This window comes from Rhinatrema bivittatum, chromosome 6 (assembly GCF_901001135.1).
Source record: "Rhinatrema bivittatum chromosome 6, aRhiBiv1.1, whole genome shotgun sequence".
In the NCBI taxonomy this organism is placed as follows: domain Eukaryota; kingdom Metazoa; phylum Chordata; class Amphibia; order Gymnophiona; family Rhinatrematidae; genus Rhinatrema; species Rhinatrema bivittatum.
In genome coordinates, this window is record NC_042620.1 from 14,628,608 (window position 1) to 14,649,448 (window position 20,841).

Genomic DNA, 20,841 nt, shown 5'->3' on the forward strand with positions numbered 1-20,841 from the left:
GGAGCCGTGTTTCGGACTGCTTTCACCATCTCCCAGTCCTTCATCAAGGGTAATAGTTACAGTTGTCGAACAATTCAAACATGGCGCCATGTTTGAATTGTTCGACAACTGTAACTATTACCCTTGATGAAGGACTGGGAGATGGTGAAAGCAGTCCGAAACACGGCTCCGTGTCGGGTCAGCACTGTGAACACTGTCATGGTTTTTGACTGAAAAAGCGCTACAATCCAGATAAGTCCAACCATTTAAATGATGGATTATACACATGGAATAATGCCAGTCAGAGTTTGAAATAGTCATTGACTTTATTCGTTTTAATTTGCAAAAGAAAACTTTCTCAAAAAAATATCTCTAACATCATGACCTATGATTATGCATAAGGCCGAGTTGAATAGGCGAAAGCCCTAACGAGGAAGCCTATTATGAAGGTCATTGCCTAAATATTTTTGGTGGTGCAGCGTCGCAAAAGATTGACATCATGTGAAAAGCTCTGGGTTATTGTATGTATATTGTTTGTTCCCAACACTTTTCTACAATAATATCAAGTCCCACTCTAGTTATCTTTAAGTCCCAGTATTGTCAAACATGATTCCTCCCTCTATTTGATGAGATGAAGTAGCACACAGAAAATGTATATGAGTCAACAGTAATCCAGATCTCCAGTTCATAAAGATCTTTTTTCCTACTTGCCATGTGATCTCTCAAAATCCTCTCTCGGTGTGAGCTGAATATCTTTTGAATTATATTATTGAAGTACCTTGGAGGAAGGTTTGGGCAGAACATACTTTTCCAAATAAATATCTTGTGCCCAAGCCAAGAAAAAGAAAACTGGTTTTAACATATTAATTGTGGACAACTCTTATTGGGAATCAAACTGGACCATGGCCAATATGATGACTTGATGTATGTGGCACTTAACAAATCATCCCATTTGTGATTCTGGAAATCCAGCTCGAACAATGGAGCCTATGTAATCCCTGCTCCAACTTCTCATTGGCGACAGAGGTTCACGTGGGAGGTCACTGGCCTTGCAGCACTCATGCTCCTCAGTTCTTCCCATGTGGGGGAAAGCAGAAGTCTTTCAATGCCTTCAAGAGTTTTCTGGAGGTCATCTGGAACAGTCCAGTAGGAAAATCGCGGCCACCTTCCTAGGACAGGAGACAGACAGGCTTCTCCCTTGGAAAGACCACGCTAAAGAAGAACTCTGCACCTCAAGGGCACAGGAATTTTGATAAACAGATGACACCTCCCACTGGGGAGTATCGACTCCCGTGACGTGCCTGCTCTTCTCTGACCTCACGCAGAATCTATTGATATTCTGAGGCTTACGAGGAAGGGACCATTTTGTGGCTCCCCTTGGGTGGGCCTCAAGGGGCCTGTGCCTTTTCTCTTTTGGCTCAAGCCCCCACTCTTAACAGCAGGGTCGGGTCCCATCTGAGTCAGCCCCTTAAAGGTGAAGGAGTCAGAGAGAGTCTGGAGCCACTGGAATCCCTGCCAGCCCATGATCCCGTCGGCCTTTAGAGAGGAGAAATTGAATGGGAAATAATATCTCCATCCTTTGGTCAGACATGTAAAAGTTTGAAATCATCAAACTCTTTGCAGATAGTTTATCCCCCTCCTCTCAGTTCCTTCAAAGTTCAGGAGTCCCTGGGCTGGGTGGAAGCCTGTTTCCACAATTGCTTTTCAGTAGTCTGAGAGATTAACCGTTGTATAAAGTCGTTGCCTTAACCACAGAAACAGTAGAGACAGGCCAGGGAGAGAGTGAAGAGAGCTGCCAGAAATTTAAAAGGGTTTTATAGCCACTTCCATAAAGGGATGGGGGAGGCGGCAGGGCAGTGGGGAGAGGGATTGGCCCCATCCATATTAAACTTGGATCCCCAAACATTTAGTTCTGGCTACGCCCCTACATCTAAGGGGTCATTTACATGCATAAAACCCGGTTTTATGCACGTTTATGGCTGTACTACAATAGCCCAGGGCTGTGTGTGCATAAAAGTACATGCATAATCCTGTGCCAAGCTTCACCGTACCTACATTTTATAACGTGCGCATGTTAAACTTATGCCCTCCATAGAGGTGTAACTGTACACCAGGTCATTTCTGCACATACTTGACCAATTACGCACAAGTTCACTTTGAAAATCTTCAGTAAAGCCTGCATGTACAACATGCACGCAGATTTTACCCCTGTGCAGGGGTTAATAAAGTTACCCGCCCTAGAACGTCCTGATCCAGACACAGGTTGGAGGGAGAGTGCACTGTCTAGCAGAGCAGTGGACTGGTTGGAAAGCTAGAATTAAAACTACGATGAAAGCTCCTATACTCCTAAAGCCGTATGAAAGAAAAAAAAGATATTAGACGTCACACGGTAGCCACACGCAAGCAATACAAAGCCCTTTTTGTACAATGTGGCTTCAGCGCCTGAAAAACGAACCTCTGTGGTCTCAGAAGCTCGTACGTGTCATGGCCTTTGATTATTCTTATGCAGGCAGAATAAAAAGTTATCATTGTGTAGAGAACCCAGATCTCTCCAGGACAAGGACGGCTCCCAGACCTCAGCGCTACAGGCAGAAAGAGCTTAAGGGCTTTCACAGGTTGGCACGCGTACTGAAAAGAGAATAGCAACCTATATAAAAAGGCAGAAGACGGAACGGCATAGCATTCAGAAAAATATAATGAGAGGTGAAACATATATGGGGCAGGAAATTTAGAGGGAGCCCTCAACTGGCCCAATAAGTAACTGCTACCTGCCCACATATTTTGCATAAAAGTAATTTTAAAGCGCTGGTGGCTGAAATCCCAGATCGTTAAGGAGGTGAGAAAGGTCATTGTCACTGCAGCTTCCAAGAAAGAGTGAATCAGAGGCTTTACATAGGACCTAGAAGATCACCCCGCAGAGTTACATATTCACATCCATGTACACAGGGGTGGACAAACTTCTTAGGAGCCAGAGCAGAATAATTTGTCCTTGTAACTTTTTGTTGTTGTTGTTTTTTTCACTTTTTTGTTATTTTTGAATGTTTTGCTCGTACTGCCCCGTTCACGGCGTATTTCAACATCCCATTCATTCTTAAGCACCAAGCGCAATACCCTGTTCTTATTCACGCTACATCTCATTTGCCGGCCGTCTGCTTGTTCTCTTCAAGTCTTTCTGTGCAATCGGTGAGCCTGCTGTGCATTTGCAGGCCAAAGCTGTGGCAAGGTATAGCATCAGCGGCTTGGCTGACTTGTCCTAGTGCATACGCCTGAAAGTGGCCCTCATATGGGCACAGCCTCTCCAGCAGGAGCCAAGAGTCCCTGCCCATGTCTTATTCTGTTTGGTTTCAATTCCCCATCGCAAGGGACGGAGCGCTAAAAATAAACCAGGCCTGGTTCTGAGTCTGATGAAGTCATAGGGCTTGGTTTTACATGCTGGCAAGGCCGGTCATCTCCCGCGTGGCTCTGACTGGCGTTTAGGAATTCATTTTGGAGTCCTGGGCTGCGCCTCGGCACCTCTGGAAGGGATCCAGCGCTCCAGGAACGATTCCTCTCCCTTTTCTTTTGTCTTTTGTCGTCTGAGACATGCTCTGGCCATCCCAGATGGCTGTAAGTACCTTGCAGATTGCCTCAGAAAGGAAATGGAAAACAGACTTTCTGCAGCCAGGGCTGTAAATCTTTGGAGAGGTTGGACACGGGCTTTGAAAGGAGGAAAAAAAAAAAAGAGAGAGAGAGAGAGAGGGTGGGTGGGAGGATGAGAAATATTTTATCTTTCGCTGCTTGTTGGCTCTTGTTTGCTTCAGTCTGAGCCTGGAATTCCAAACAAGGCCGCGGGACCTCTGGGAGGCATTCCTGTGTTTTTCACCACCCACTACGGTATTTTGGCCGTGCACTGGGCCGTCGGAGCAGTTGCATCACCCTTGAGAATGAAAATCATTCTTTGTGGGGGAGGGAGAGAAGAAACACGAGGGGCATCTGCCCACACTGATCCACGAATTTTCTCCAGCACTGATACGCCATTGTAAGGCCCTGCCCCACCGTGGTACCACGGAAAGACCACACCATAGATTGCCAGGGAAACCAGTGCTACCAGGTGGAATCAGTTATTTAAGCAGCGATAACCTGTGCATCCAGACTTCTGTTTCACCAGTTGGTAAACGAAGGCTCTGCTGCTTAGAAACGTTGAAAACATTACTACGTGACAGCAGATAACGACCATCAGGCCCCTCTCCTCGGCCCATCACCACTTTCCTGCTCTTGATCCCTGGCTTTGCCTTCATTTCTTCTTAACTAAGGATCAGCTCGGCTTGTCCCAGACTTGCTGTGAATGTGCTCACTCGTTTTGCCTCCGCTGTATCTGTGCGTCCAGCAACCTTTCTGTGAAGAGCCATTTTCTTATGTTACTCCCAAGTCTACCTCCTTCGAGTCTCATTTTATGACCCCTTGTCCTAGAAGTGGCTTTCCACTCGAAAAGGTTTGCTTCTTGTGCATGATTCTTTGTATGTTTAGCATGTTTGAATGCCTCTGTCGCATCTCTCCTGCCTTTCCTCTCCTCGTCTCTAGGGTAATACCTGTTTAGGTTCTTGAAGCTTATCTCATATGGCTTTTCAGGCAGACCCTGCATCATTCGGAATCCCCTTCTCTGGATTTGCTTTTACTTGGTCCATAACCTTTCAAAGTGTGGATTGTACTCCGGAGAAGCCTCACCAGTGACCTGTACGGAGACATCACGTCCTTTTCTTCTGATTAAACCTCAGGATCTGGCCACCGCTCTAGCACGCTTGCGATTCTCAGATGTGATCAGCCAAAGTCTCCTGTTTGGTGCTCATCATTATCTGACCCCAGTCTTGTAGCTCTCCTCTAATTTAATTTAAAATGTACCAATCGCATTTTCAACCAAAAGACTGCACAAGGTGATGTACAAGAATTGTATTTATTTCACTTTATTTATATACCGCCGCCCCAGCCTTTATAAGGATGTTGAAATACAAACAATTTACAATACTAAAATATTGTGCAGGAATGGTAAGCTAAAAACAGCACTTTAAACAAATCAAAACAGAAAAAATGAGACCTAAACAGCCAAACTCATCTTAAAATCTTAGAACAAAAAATAAAATAAAAACAGAATACCAAAATAGCAACACTGAAAAAAATTAATAAGAAAATAAAATATAAAAGTAAAGATAAACTAGAATCCAGAAAAACTAAAAAAAAAAAAATAGACATATAAACACAGAAAACAGAGGCAATGACATATCACTAAAGAGGAAGGGTGCCCTGGAATTTGCATCATTGGTATGCAAATTAAGCTCCACCCCACTGCCTGTATGGAAATTGAACTCTGCCTCATCTCTCCAGCTCCACCTCCTCTTACTCTATGTGGTCCAATCGACTCTGTACTACCACATATGGAAATTGAGCTCTGCTTCTCTCTCTCTCTCCCGCTGTACTCTCCAGCTCTGCCCCCTCTCTCTCTCTTTGAATTGTCCAATCCCTCTCTAGTGCCACACAGTACGCCTAAGCTCAGCCTTCACTCTCTACTATCATGCATCTCAATTATGCCCTTCCTACTCGTCACAGTTTTTGCCCATCCTTGGATGGTGTGGAGGAGTTGGCTTAGTGGTTAGAGCAGCCTTGTGACCTTGGGCAAGTCACTTTATCCTCCATTGGCTCAGGTACAAACAAGCAGACCGATACTGTAAAGTGCGCTCAGCTAAGTGTACAGCTTAACCCCCTGTTGGACGCGCGTTTTCAATGCGCGTCCACTATCCCTTATACATTAAGCGGTTTAGAGTGTCGAAAACACGCTTTCATCCCTCCCTAAACTAATAGCACTCATCACATGCAAGTGTATGTTGATGAGACTATTAGTCATTCGCTCGGGATACTAAAAAAAACCCTGCAGCCGATCCGCACATTTTATGCTCAGAAATTAGCACCTGCCCAAGGGCAGCTGTTAATGTCTAAGCAGCCTGAAAAAGTGTACAGAAAAGCAGAAAATACTGCTTTTCTGTACATCCTACGACTTAATATCATAGCGATATTACGTCAGAGGAACCAAAAGGTAAAAAAAAGATTTTTAAAAATTAAACAAAAAAATGTTACGAGCGTCTGTTTTCCAAACCTGCTGACAGCCACCTCTCAGGAGCCAAGGAGGCACCAGGGGCACATAATTGTCCCTGGCGCCTCTTTTTAGTGCAAGCCCTAATTTGTATTGTGTATCAAATGCCCAGAAGAGGGGGCTGTGCATGCGTTCTGAGAGCAGGCGCTGAAACGGACGTGCTTTTTTATGGTATCCGTTCTGTATCGGCCTGTTAGATTGTAAACCGTCTGGGGATAGGGAAACACCTTCAGTACCTGAATGTAATCCGCTTTGAAATGCTGAAATGCAGAATATAAAAATCTAAATAAAATAAATAAATACTACTAGTACCCTAATAAAGCAGTAAAAATTTATAAACAAAAACTTAACATAAACATCAGCAGACAGTTCAGATGAATGTCAGCTTAGTAAGGTCTGCAACCAAAGCATCAAACCAAAAAAACTAACCCACACCTAAACAACTCTCACTACATTGAAGCTCCCAAACCCAGCACCCAGTACAATAATACGTCACTGAGAGCTGTAGTAGTAAAGAACCAAAAGAATGGGTGCAAATGTATCTTTTGTCTAAAAGAGAACTAATCTTGTGGGAGATGAACCTTTTTTCTCTGACGATCTCAACTCTTATAATGTTATAAATTAATAATGTTAAAGCAGTACGTAGATGCAGTTTTTACAAGTTACAATATAAAGATAATATGACCTGTTGTCACGCTATCATACGAGTTATCATGTAAACCGATGTGGTACCCATGTTTGAATGTTGGTATATAAAAACAAACAAATAAATAAATAAACTCTTGAAAGACTCATCTGGAGCCTTGCCTTCCATGCAGTTAGCACAGAGATGGACAAACATTTTTTACTCAGGGCCATTTTGGTGGCTTTCACCTGCATTGTGGGTCGAGGGATGGTGTCTGCCCCTCAGAACTCCAGCACAATCAAAATAACAGCAAAAGATGTCAAAACCAAAAAAAATACAAAAAAAAGATCTTTCATATCTGAAAAAACCGCAAAAAGCCAAAGGCAAATAAATATAGTTAATGAAATATAAATTTTGCCTTGTCCAACAGTAAATTTGAAGGAATTTGTTAATCATGGATTGGATTTGTGTGAACATAAGAAATATAGTCAAGGACTTGGTACATGTGAATCATTTTTTTACTGTTTTGGATAATGCAGGTACCGGGGGACGCTCTGTGAAGTTGGCAAGTAGCTCTTTTGGGACAAATCAGAGAGGGTTCTTTTTCACTCAACGCATAGTTAGGCTCTGGAGTTCATTGCCAGAGGATGTGGTTATGGTGGTTGGTGTAACTGGGTTTAGAGAAGGTTTGGATAGGTTCCTGGAGCAGAGGTCCATGAGCTGCTATTAATCAATAGGGATTAGTAGCTTGAGATCTTGATGTTTGGGTACTTGCCAGGTATTTGCGACTTGGTTGACTGCTGTTGGACATGGGATTTTGGACTTGATGGACCCTTAGTCTGAACCAGTATGGCAACTTCTTATGTTCACACAAATCCAACGCATGACTAACAATATCTTTCAAATTGTCTGTTGGACAAAGCAAAATTTATATTTCATTGACTATATTCATTTGCCTTTGGCTTTTTGTTTTTTTCATATATGAAAGGACTTTTTTTGTGCAATATATATTTTCTCTGAGGACAAGGTGGATGGTAGTCCTCACACATGAGTGACATCATCAGATGGAGCCCCGACACGGAAAACTTATGTCAAAGTTTCTAGAACTTTGACTTGACACACTGACCATGCCTAGTATACCCTATACTACATGTCCACGTGGGGTCCCTCCCCAGTCTCTCTTTTTCTGTGGAGCTGCAGCATCACGATTGGTGAGCTCTAACTCTTGGCCTTTTTGGCCTGTTTTTGAAAACTTTCTTCTTTTGCTCTTTTTGCGGTTTTTTTTACATTTGACTCTCTCGGTCCATCCCCGGTAGCATTCCTAGTCAGGGTTTTTGTTATTTACCGGTAAGTTTCCTTTTGTGGTCATTTCCCTCACAATGGCAGTGCTTCGTTGCCCATCGGCCATCGACGCCTATTGCCATTGACTTTGATTTTGCATCCCTTTTATTTCGTCCCGTCATGGCTACGTCTGGTTTCTGGCGATACCCTTGGTGTCTGAGGACCATGTCCATTATGGATTCCCATGAGACATGTGTCCTCTGTCTGGGGGCATTGATTGACATCTGGGGTTACCACTTCTGCACACAAATGACCCCAAAGGGACATCGTCTTCAGCTCGACAAGATGGAACAACTCTTCAGATCAAGGAAGACCGAGCCATTGGCATCAGTGGCATCAGCAGTGAAGGACCTCTGAGCTGCACTGATGCACATCTTGCCATCAACATTGGCGGGACTGTTGGTTCCATCAGTGCTGTCTGTGGATAGGGGCACTGGAGACCGAACCCTGTCAGGCTCCTCCAGGCTGAGGACACCGGGTTCCTTGTCATCAGCCTTGGCACCGGGGATGGACCGAGTTGAGCATCAAGGGAAGCCAAAGAAGCATCGGCACTGGTCCCTGTCGATGCACAGTGCCGGGCATAGGGATGCACCGGCGCATACCATGATGTCTTTGAAGTGACCCTGTGGCAAGAAGCATCAGTCTTACATCGGTGCCGGGGATCTGTGATGGCTTCCACCTGATGCCAGTCACCGATCCGCCTCTCGGGTCTGAAGAGGATCTGGACACCCCTCCTTCCTCCCAGTTGGTGTTGGCATCAGCAACTTTAGTGGAGGAGATGGAGCAGTGAGCCAGCTGGTAGTGGAACTGGCGATTCAGGGCATTATTCCTGTGGCACCGACAGCATCGGAGCTAGTACCATCAATCCTGGAACCACTGCTGGAGAAGCTCAATGTGCTCATCGATACATTACCAACCCAGCTGATGTTGTTTCCTGGGCCTGGAGGTCAGTTCCTTGATCCAGAGGTCATTGCTGGTTCCTCGGAGGAGGAAGTTCCACCCAGGCCAACAGAGACGCTGAGGTCTATAGCTCCCCATCCAGCTCTGCCAGTGCCTGCACTTCTGGACAAAGGCTGAACGCCTTGGGCCCCATCCCCTGTTGCTTAAAGTAAGGATGAGGGTCCCTATGACACCTGGGGGGATGACCCCGCAGAGTCCTCCTCCGAGGGCTCTGAGGGTCACTCATCAGACCCTTCTCCTCCAGAAAAGTGAAGGAAGTCTCCACCTGAGGATTTTACCTTCACAGGGTTTGTGAGGGCGATAGGAGAAGCCATCCCATTTCAGTTACTGATGAATGAGGATGCCAGGCACAAAATGCTTAACACCCTCCCTCCAATTCATCCCAGTCCCAGTACAGGATGTCCTTAAGGAGTTGCTGCTGACGCTATGGGATCACCCCCTCACAGTGCCTCCTGTAAAGAAGAAGGCTGACAGGGTGTATCTTGTCCAGAAGGCCGCCGGATTCAATAAACGACAGCTGCTCCACCAGTCAGTGGTGGCCGAATCTGCTCTCAAGAGGGCCAAGCGTTCTCATACCCATTCCTCAGCCCCCTCAGGGGAGTGTGGTTAGCCGTGGAACCACACAGCCAGCCACACTCACCCCCCCGAGCTGGTCCAGCCCTCTCCACGGCACACCGGAGCCACTGCCATTGCTTCCTTTCCACGCGGCGGGGAGCCGATACTGACACCCGCATGCTGCCCCTAGGTGCGCGCGAGGCTCGCTGCAGAATTTAAAGGGGCCATGACGGGAAAGCTTCCCGTGGCCCTGGATGTCAACGTCAGCCAGGAGCCCTATGTAAGCTGCCCCTACTGCCCAAACTTTGCCTCAGCAACAGGTTGTACTGAGAGTTGTGAGTTGCTTCTCTGTGTTCCTGCTTCTCCATGTATCTGAACCTGGCCCTGTGCTCCTGTCCCAGATCCGCTCTCCCACCCTTGGATGGTTTCTGATTTTGACCTCAGTACGTTCTTTGGATTCTGCCTGCCTGCTGCCTGCAGCTACCTCTGGCCTGTTTCCTGGATTCGTCTGTCTGCTACCTGCCCCTGACCTCGGCCCGTTTAATTCTGCTTTTGCTTGTTGTCCTCCTAGATTCGTCGCTCAGAGACCTGTGCCTAAGTCCAGTCGGCCCCGGTACCCAAGGGCTCAACCTGTGGGAAATGAGGGTTGGTAGTGATGAAGGTCCAGTTGGGTCTCTTCACCGCTCTGCTCACCTGCAAATGATGGGGACCTGCAGAGGGGCTCTCCTCCTGCAGGTAGCATCAACCCCGCCTCGGCCCAAGGGTCCAGATCGCAACAAGACCACAGAGCGCTGGACACTCTTGGGAGAAAGATGTTTGGGGGGGGGGGGGCATGCTCATTGCCTGCATAGCTTCCTATCAGCTCTATGTGAGCCAGTACTTGCGGGACATCTGGAAACAGGTGCAGGAGGTGGCCAAGCAGCTGCTTCAGTAACAGCAGTACACCTTCATGTCAATTCTGCATAAGGGCCTGGAGAGCAGAAAACACGAGGACCGAGTGACCTACAATGTTTTTGAGACTGCATCAATGGTCTCTGCAGCAGGAATTGGTGCCCGCAGAATGGCATGGCTGCAGGCCATAGATCTCCAACCAGAGGTACAGGAATGATTCACTGACGTTCTGTGTACTGGGGAGAATCTCTTCGGAGATAGGATGAGGGACATGGTGGCCCAACTCCAGGACCACCATGAAACCCTCCAATGACTCTCCACCAGCACTCTGGCCCCATCCTCCTCCTCTAGGAGGTCGGCGAGATCGGAGTAAAGGAAGTCTTTCTTCCTCGCTACTCTCAACAGCATCAGGGTTCTCGCAGCTGTCCCCAGCAGCATCCCAAGCCCCAGCTGTGCTTCAATCAACTCCAGAGATGGGAGAGAGCATAGGCCAGTCACCCATACCAAGGACGTTGGACCTTCTTGTCGGGGACAGGTTGTGGTTATTTGCAAACCAGTGGTCCAGTATAACCTTGGGCCAGTGGGTTCTTTCCATCATCTGCCAAGAGTACTAGTTAAACCTATTGAGTGTCCCACAAAATTGCCCTCCAAGCCTTTTTTGGGGCACATCAGGAGGTACTTCTAACAGAGCTCTCCTCCATCTTAATGGCCAGAGCAGTCGAGCCTGTTTCACCAAGGCAAAGAGGGCAGGAATTTTACTCCAGATACTTCCTGATTCCAAAGAAAACAGGAGGACTCCGTCCCATCCTAGACCTAAGGGCCTTGAACAAATTTGTCAATAAAGAAAAGTTCAAGATGGTTTCCCTGGACACCTCGAACCCCCTTTTGCAAAAATGAAACTGGTTGAGCTTCCTCATTATAAAAGATGAGTACACTCACCTCGAGATCTTCTCTAGTCACTCGAAGTATCTCCAATCTATGGTGGGAAAACAGCACTCCAGTACAGGTCAGCCCCATAAGTCTTCACAAAATGCCTGCGCCATGGATGCAGCGCACCTCCGCAGACTGGGGGAACATGTTTCCTCTTATCTGCATGATTGACTGGTCAAGAGCACATTTCAGGCAGCGGCTGTTAGGTCCATGTGCTTTACTATTTGGGTGTTGGAGTCACTAGGGTTTGTCCCCAACTACCTGAAGTCCCATCTCAGCCTATCATCTCAATTAGACTTCATAGGAGCCCTGCTAGAAATGGCTCAGGCTAAAGTCTTCTTGCCTCGTCAAAGGCAAGACGACTATCATGGCAGAGATTCAGAAGAACCAGCAGGTGTCAGCTTGGCACATGTTGAGGCTATTGGGCCATATGGCCACAACTATCTATGTCACTCCCTTGGCCCAATTACACACACACACAGAGCCCAATGAACCCTGAGATTGCAGTGATACCATGCCATGCACAACCTCCAGGATTGCATCCAAGTCACCCCATCCCTCTGGGACTCGTTCTGGTGGCGGGTGATCTCTTTTTTTAAGTCCTCCTATCCAAATTGTCCTAACAGCATATGTGTTCACCCTGACTGGGGAGCTCATGTAAGGGGATTCAGCACCCAGGGTCTCTGGTCTGCTCAGGAAAGCTGTTGCCAAATCAACTTCCTGGAGTTCCAGGCTATCAGGTACGCACTCTGGGCTTTCAGAGATTGGATGTCCAACAAAATTGTCCTGATCCAAACTGACAACCAGATTGCGATGTGGTATGTCAACAAGCAGGAGGGTACAGAATCATATCTCCTGTGTCAGGAAGTGGTCCAGATCTGGTCATTGGCCTTGTTCCATAGGATGGTGCCCAAGGCCATGTACCTAGCCGGGATGGAGAATGTGATGGTAGACAGGCTTAGTTGCGCCTTCAGACCCCATAAGTTGTTCCTGGACCAGGGGGTTGCGAATTGGATAATCGCCTCTCAAGGAGTCCGGACATAGATCTATTCGTGTCCTCTTGCAACAGGAAGGTGCCTTGGTTCTGCTCCCTGTTCAGGTCAGTCGGAAACCAGTCTCGGACGCCCTTGCCTGTCATTGGGGCAAGGGTCTTCTGTATGCGTATCCTCCAATTCCCTTAGTGGCAAAGACTCTCTTGAAGGTTCACGAGGACAAAGGAACTATGAGCAAGCGAGCTTTAACCTTCTACCTGGAGCAGACAGAAGACCATAGACAGTCCACCAAACTTTTTGTTTCTTTTGATGGGAATAGGTTGGGCATTGCAGTTGCCAAACAGACACTATTCAATTGGATAGTCGATTGCATCTTCTTCTGTTATACCCAGGCAGGGCTGCATCTTCGGGGTCATGTCAAGGCTCATTCTGTCAGAGCCATGCCAGGGTCGGTGGACGACTTGCGAGCAGTGGTCCCATGGAGGAGATCTTCAAGGCTGCGACGTGGAGTTCTCTCAATCTCTCCAAACATTCACATCTCACTATTGCTTAGATAGGGATGACCGAGGTGACAGTAGGTTTGGCCAATCTGTTCTTCGGAATCTGTTTGAGGTGTAGAACCCAACTGTCTCCCGCCTAGAGCCCATTGTTTGGATTCAGGCGGTCTCCCAACAACATCGTTGTTGTGATCGTTGGCATCTGGTTGGGTGTCTATTGGTCCTCTTTTATGTTGGGAAGCAGCCTGTAGCTAGGGATTCACCCATGTGTGAGACTACTATCCTGCTTGTCCGCGGAGAAAGCAGAGTTGCTTATCTGTAACGGGTGTTCTCCGAGGACAGCAGGATGTTAGTCCTCACCAAACCCTCCCACTGCACCTGCGGAGTTGGGTTTCTCCTATTCTTGCTTTTATATAAATCTGTGTTATAAGACTGGAGAGGGATCCCGTGTGGATTCGTAGTATAGTGCATGCTGGGCATGCTCAGTGTGCCAAGTAAAAGTTCTAGAGACTTTCAACGAAGCTTTCCATGACGGGCTCCATCTGATGATGTCACCCATGTGTGAGGACTACCATCCCGCTGTCCTCGGAGAACACCTGTTACAGGTAATACAACTCTGCTTTACTGAGTCTATTTATTTGCCTTTAGCTGTTTGAATTTTTCATACATTAAAGGACTTCTTTTGTATTTTATTTTTATTTTTTTACCATATTTTGATTTCTGCAGTAAGAGACACAGGGAGTGCTGGAACTATTTTCTTTGGCTGGTAGGGACTTGGTAGTGTCAGGAAACCTGGAGGTCCATATTCAGACACAGTCCAGATAGCAAAGTTAGCCGAATAAACGTACCTGGCTATTTTCAGAGGCATGTTCATAAGTGTAGCTACACTGTGGGATATACCCAGCTAACTTAAAGTTAACTGGCTAATTTTGAATTGGCTGCTTTAGGACAGCTCTGTGGCCGGCTATGTTAATTGGCTAACTCTGAATTTAACTCCTCCCAGTGATACCCCTGGAAGCTAAGTTAGCCTGCTGTCTTATTAGCCAGCTAGAATTTAGCTGGATAAGGGCCCAAATATCTGTTTAGCTGGCTAACTTCTGACAGGCCGATACAGAAAAACGCGCAGAAGAGCTGGCAAGGGCCCGCTCTCCTGGCGCGCACAGGCCACTCTCCTGGGCACGCGATTCAGGAGGGTGGCCTATGCAAATTAGGGCCCGCGGTAAAAAGGAGGCGCTAGGGACCCTAGCGCGTCCCTAGCGCCTCCTTTTTGACAGGAGCGGCGGCTGTCAGCGGGTTTGACAGCCGACGCTCAATTTTGCCGGCGTCGGTTCTCAAACCCGCTGACAGCCACGGGTTTGGAAAACGGACGCCGGCATAATTGAGCGTCCGTCTTCTGACCCGTGGGCCGATTTTTTTTTATTATTATTTTTTTATTTTTACTATTTTTTTTACTTTTGGGGCCTCTGACTTAATATCGTCATGATATTAAGTCGGAGGGTGTATAGAAAAGCAGTTTTTACTGCTTTTCTGTGCCCTTCCCTAGCGCCGGCAGAAATTAACGCCAGCCTTTGGCAGGCACTAATTTCTGAAAGTAAAATGTGCGACTTGGCTGCACATTTTGCTTTCTGAATCGCGCGGGAATAACTAATAGAGCCATCAACATGCATTTGCATGTTACGGGCGTTATTAGTTTCTGGGGGGTTGGACGAGCATTTTCGACTCCTTACTGAATAAGGGGTAAAGCTAGCGCGTCGAAAACGCGCATCCAAACGCGGCCTGAGAGTTGGCCAGCTAAATGCTAAATGCTTTTGAAAATGGACCTCCTGGGTATTTTTATTATTATGTGGGAGAAACCAGTAGTCTTGTGTTTCACACCAGCACCTACAACAAGGAGTCACTCGGAGCCTCCAGGATGAGGATTAGCAGGACAGCAACACCCCTGCCTGCCCCCTCACTACCTACATCCTGAGTGTCTGCCTCTCTCCCTACCTTCACACCCCCAAAACAATAGTGTGGAACGGGTGTAATCGCTCATCCTCAGATAGTTGTGCACGGGGGACAATGTGTATCACACCATTTGAGGGAGGGGGGTGGTGGTGGTGGTTGTTTTTCTTCTGGGCTGGCTGGGGTGGAAGATTCTGCGGGGAGAAGGACTCCAGCTACCTGGGGCCTCACTCTGTGGAGATTCCCTTCCAGGAAAGGCAGGGGGAATGGCTCAACGTGCAGACATTCCAAGGTTCCACCTTCTTTCAGCCTTTCCTTCTCTATCACCTGTCTTGGGGGTCTCCCTGGTTCAGGGAGCTCACACTGCAGGCAGGAAGCTACTCATTTCATGGAAGCGGGACCGAGGCCTTGCTGTCGGGCAGAGTAGGGACAGACCAGAGATCATAAGACTTTCAGGTAAGGTAGGAAGGACGGAAAAAAAGGCACCCAGAAGTTGGGTTTGGTCTGCCCGAGACATGACTTGCACCCAGTAGACATGCCATCCCTTCCTGCACTGTAGGCTATTGAAGTTCTCTTCTCTTGAATTTCAGGCTAACCTCTCAGCCCCAAAAGGACAAACCGATGCAAATGATTTTGGAGTGGTTTTTTGGGGTTTTTTTTTGGCTTTTAGCTTGCTCACTGGTTGCCTATGAAGGAAACCTGCTTTTTTGTTTGGCTACAGGTTGACATCATCTCCTTGCAAGCTTCTCGCATTATTAGTGGAGTAGCGAGCCCCCTTAAAACAGTGCAGGTGGGTTGACGTTAGCATCGCGTTGCTCTTGAATGCATTTCTATATAATAAGGCTAATACGCACTAGGCAGGGAAATCTCTGCATGCAGCGGGCTTACGGCACAGAGCAGGCCACCCTCTGGCACAGCTCAGACTGCACTCCTGTTACACGGAGCTCGCCCCATTTATGAAAGAGTGAAAGAGAAACCCTAAAACATATTGAGTGCACTTAGATCCTTTTCAGATTGCTGCTTTATTAGTGCGAACAGAATTATTTTCATAATGATTTTTCCAAATGCTTTTTAATACAAGGAAAGAATGCAAACATTGCTGGGATGGCAAAACTTGTTTCCGTTTGGAAATAATTGAAACCAGTCCAGGCTGAGCCTTGGATGGATTAGGAAGGAGTGGGAGGAGGGTCCCCAGAGTGGGGGTGAGGAATGCGGGAAGCTGTCACATGTGCCGTTTTGGAATGGTGCTGGATCTTACAGCCCTTTGCTCTGCTCCCTTTGGAGCGATGGGAAGATGAGGGACCGGAGCATAGGGGGAGGGACTCCTGGGGATTCGGCCTGGCCTTTGGTCTCATCGTTATACAAAAACCCGGTGCCACGGTCTCATTGACCCGGAGAGTCCCGGCACGGAATACAGCCGAGAAACCCGTCCACAAGAAGAGATGCGTTTAACCCCTGCAGCTCCGACGTGGGAACTTGCTGTGGCAGGCGGATTCATCCTCCTGTTGGGTTGTTCTCAAGAGACGTTCATCGCACAGCTTCAGAGAGCGGTTCCTTGGGCCTTTAACCCTTTAATGAGCCCTAGAAAGAAGCTTTCTACACACTCTCTCTGGTCTGCAGCATGGCATGCTTCTCCTGAACTGCGCCCATAGGTCAAATATCAACAGCTCCCCGAGGCAGCTTTCACTCTGATCGCCCCAAAAGGCAACCAGGCTGAATCACTGCTTCCTGGGTCTTTTGAAGCCTCTTAATATAGCACAGTTAATTGTTCGCCGGATAAAAGAACTTTTTGATAAAATAAATAAAGATAAAGAAATACTGCTTTGGTCATAGTTTGGGGTTTAATGAATTTCAGAAACCGTCTCCACTTGCCGCTGATGAGCTATTTTGGATTCATGTATGTTTTTTTACATACTTATTGCAGTGGCAAGTGACTCCCATGTAAGCAAGCACAGTGCCATGCAATATTCGGCTAGTGACACCACTTCCTAGTCCTCGGGGTGTCTCGTCTCCACCACATGCATTTTAGAACTGCACAGAGTGAAACTGAATACAATTTTGTGTTTGAAACTTTAAATGAAAAGAGCCTTAGACAGTGACTCTTTGTAACATGGCTTTCTGGTAAAGCGATAGCCTAAGGGATGGATATAAGCTGGGCATCATGCGATGCAGTTAACAGCGTGATGCAGAGTAGTTATTAGGTGCGGATTCTGACATAGGCAGTGAAACAGAGTGCGCCACTAGGGCCATCACCTAAGCCAACCTTTTCCCCACACGGAACTTGGGGAGGGAGGGCGGGCGGGAGGCAGCAGGAAAGTCGGAACATTTAGTTCCCTTCCCTCAACCAAAAAAGTAATTCCACTGTCTGTGGATTGTGATGCCGGTGGATAAATAGGGATATGCAAGGGGAAAAAAAATGTGTTTTCATTTTCGGGATTTTTTTTCTCATGAATTCTGGTTCGTGGATTGCTTGATTTGTTTCATCCGTGTGAAAAAAAACGAATAAAACAAAAAAAACCATAAACAGCCAAAAAATGAAAACGAGGTCTCCTTACCACCCTCCTGAAAAAATGCCAGGACCAGGATCTTCCTCGGCACCTATTTACTCGGTCTGATGGGGATCCACTGGCTAGGACTAGGCTGAAGCCTCGGACTTGCATAGGCCGAGGCCGTGGAAAGTCATCATGGCCTCGGCCTACTCAAGAACAAGGTCTCAGCATGGACTTGCTTAAGAACATAAGAACATTTTGTTCCTTGTCAACCGATGAGATGTTCCCAATGATCATCGGTATATAAAAACTGTTAAACAAATAAATAAATAAATAAATGTTCCGATGATACATTTACCCAGTCAATATTGGGGTAATTGAAGTCTAGAAGAAGAAGAAGCATGAACCTTGCACATTCGCAAGTAACACAAAACGCTGGTGCAGGAGAAGTCTTAAACCACCATTTTAGGTGTATTTTAATAGTGAATCCAGATAATACAATTTAGTATTGTTTCTATTGGCAACTCCATAGACTCAAATAAGAAGATATTAAACAGGTCCCCCGACACGGTCCCGTGTTTCGCTGGGCTGCATCGGGGGGGACCCAGGGGATATTCAATTCTAAAGAGTAAACACAAAGTTAAGTCAGGATGATGGAAACAGTGGCTACATAGTAAAACCTATTCAACCATGTACATACCTCTGACGTCATACCCGGAGCGCGCAGGCTCTCACAGATGTGGGATATTTAAACATGAGAAAAAGGCGCGAACGCGGCAACTCTCGCGAGAGCTGTCAACACCCTCCAAATCTCGGCAGATCCGTCCCTACTGCGGCCATAGACAGACCTCAATAGAAAAGGTTCCACTCAATTTCTTTATTAAGACCATGGGGGGCCACCGTATTGAGCATAAAGATCCATTTCTGCTCCCTGCGACCGAGGATCGAGGGGTAGTCCCCGCCCCGGGAAGGGCGGCCCACCACCTCGAGAACCGTGAAGCAGAGCTCAGAAATGGAGTGGCCACATTCTGTCCAGTGGGTGACTAAGGGCTCATCTACTCTATGTAAACGGATGTTAGAACAATGTTCTATCATGCGAGTTTTTAGCATACGCGTGGTTTTACCCACATAGAGTAGAGGGCAAGGACATTTCACAGCATATACCACGCCTTTAGTAAGGCAATCGGATGTTGCCCGTAATTGAAACAGGCGCCCTGTAGTAGGATGTACAAAAGATGATGTTCTTTCCGTGTGACTGCACATCGTGCAGTGGCCACAAGGGCCGTGTGTACCCTGGCTGTATATCGAATCAACCCGTGAAGATGAATGTACCAGACGATCACGCAGATTTCTGCCGCGTTTAAAAGTAAAACGCAGCGGGCTGTGTAAGAGGTCAGTGAGTGCGAGAGCTGCCCAGTGTCGTCTTATCATCGAGGAGATGGCTCCCCCCACAATTGAGAAAGGTAGTATACAATTGTTAGTCTCATCCTCCGAGTGCACAGTGGGTAAGAATAGCCAATCTCTATGAGTGTACAATGCCCTTTTAAAGGCTCTCTTGACCACTCTGTATGGATAGCCGCGCTCCAGGAACCGGTTCATCATAATCCGTGCTTGCATTAAAAATTCTGGACGAGAGGAGCACAGGCGACGCAAGTGTAAAAACTGCCCAGTGGGGATATTATCTCGTAATGCACGGGGATGGCAGCTCTGATACTGCAAGAGTGTATTACGATCAGTTTCCTTACGGTAAAGCGTGGTTTCAAACCTGCCATCCCCCGCTATGATCATAATGAGTGGAACCTTTTCTATTGAGGTCTGTCTATGGCCGCAGTAGGGACGGATCTGCCGAGATTTGGAGGGTTTTGACAGCTCTCGCGAGAGTTGCCGCGTTCGCGCCTTTTTCTCATGTTTAAATATCCCACATCTGTGAGAGCCTGCGCGCTCCGGGTATGACGTCAGAGGTATGTACATGGTTGAATAGGTTTTACTATGTAGCCACTGTTTCCATCATTCTGACTTAACTTTGTGTTTACTCTTTAGATTTGAATATACCCTGGGTCCCCCCCGATGCAGCCCAGCGAAACACGGGACCGTGTCGGGGGACCTGTTTAATATCTTCTTATTTGAGTCTATGGAGTTGCCAATAGAAACAATACTAAATTGTATTATCTGGATTCACTATTAAAATACACCTAAAATGGTGGTTTAAGACTTCTCCTGCACCAGCGTTTTGTGGTAATTGAAGTCTCCCATTATTTCCGCACTACCAATTTGGTTAGCTTCCCTAATTTCTCTTAGCATTTCACTGTCCGTCTCACCATCTTGAGCAGGTGGATGGTAGTATACCCCTATCACTATAGTCTTCCCTGACACACAAGGGATTTCTATCCATAAAGATTCAATTGTGCATTTAGTTTCATGCAGGATGTTTATCCTGTTGGACTCTATGCCATCCCAGACATAAAGCGCCACACTGCCTCCCGGATGCTCCTCTCTGTCATTGCGATATAATTTGTACCCCGGTATAGCACTGTCCCATTGGTTATCCTCTTTCCACCATGTCTCTCAGATGCCAATTAAGTCTTTGTCATCATTCACTGCTATACATTCTAATTCTCCCATCTTACTTCTTAGACGTCTGGCATTAGCATACAAACATTTCAAAGTTTGTTTTTTGTTTGTATTTTCATCCTTGTCTCTCTCTCCTCTACCCTCACTTACATGCATTTGCTGTTTTTGCTGGAGAGTCAGACACAATCACATGAACTCTGTAGTTTCAATAATACTGGAGTTTCCAACAAAAGGCAGAACAGCGGATGAGAAGTGCTTAAGTTTCCAGCAGCATGCTGGAGATTTTGATCCCGGTGACAGGAGCCGGGGCCTACTAGACAGTTGCACCTTCCAAAGACCACAGTTACCTGTTCAGGGCCAGAGGTGGGCTCCACAGGGCACATGTTGCCTGCTTTCCTCAAGGAAGGAGAACCTTATATCATATAACATGTATCATTTAAAACACACATTTATTTAAGAAAGACACAACTTAATATAAACCCACATATACAGTCATACATTTAAAATATCACAAACGTGAAAGTCATATAGGCAGGAAATATTCATAAACAAGATGTAAACATAAACAATATAACATTCAGATGAATCATCCATATATTGTATTAAAGTGCTTCTAAGTGCAAGTTCTCGTAGCTTTCAGTTTCACAGCTCTCCTCCGTTAAATTCTCATGGCTTTGAGCTTCACAGTCCTCCTTCATTGATCACTGCCATAATGAAATTCACTCGAATACCACCCATCACTACTCCCATGGGTGGTATTCGAGTGAATTTCATTATGGCAGTGATCAATGAAGGAGGACTGTGAAGCTCAAAGCCATGAGAATTTAACGGAGGAGAGCTGTGAAACTGAAAGCTACGAGAACTTGCACTTAGAAGCACTTTAATACAATATATGGATGATTCATCTGAATGTTATATTGTTTATGTTTACATCTTGTTTATGAAT

The 20,841-nt window shown here is 46.6% G+C and overlaps 1 protein-coding gene across 1 annotated transcript in view; it reads left to right on the forward strand.

Moving 5' to 3' along the window:
- Positions 1-20,841, forward strand: part of TNS1 (tensin 1) — a gene marked incomplete in the record, with an annotated part of 1,098,810 nt that overhangs the window by 364,557 nt on the left and 713,412 nt on the right.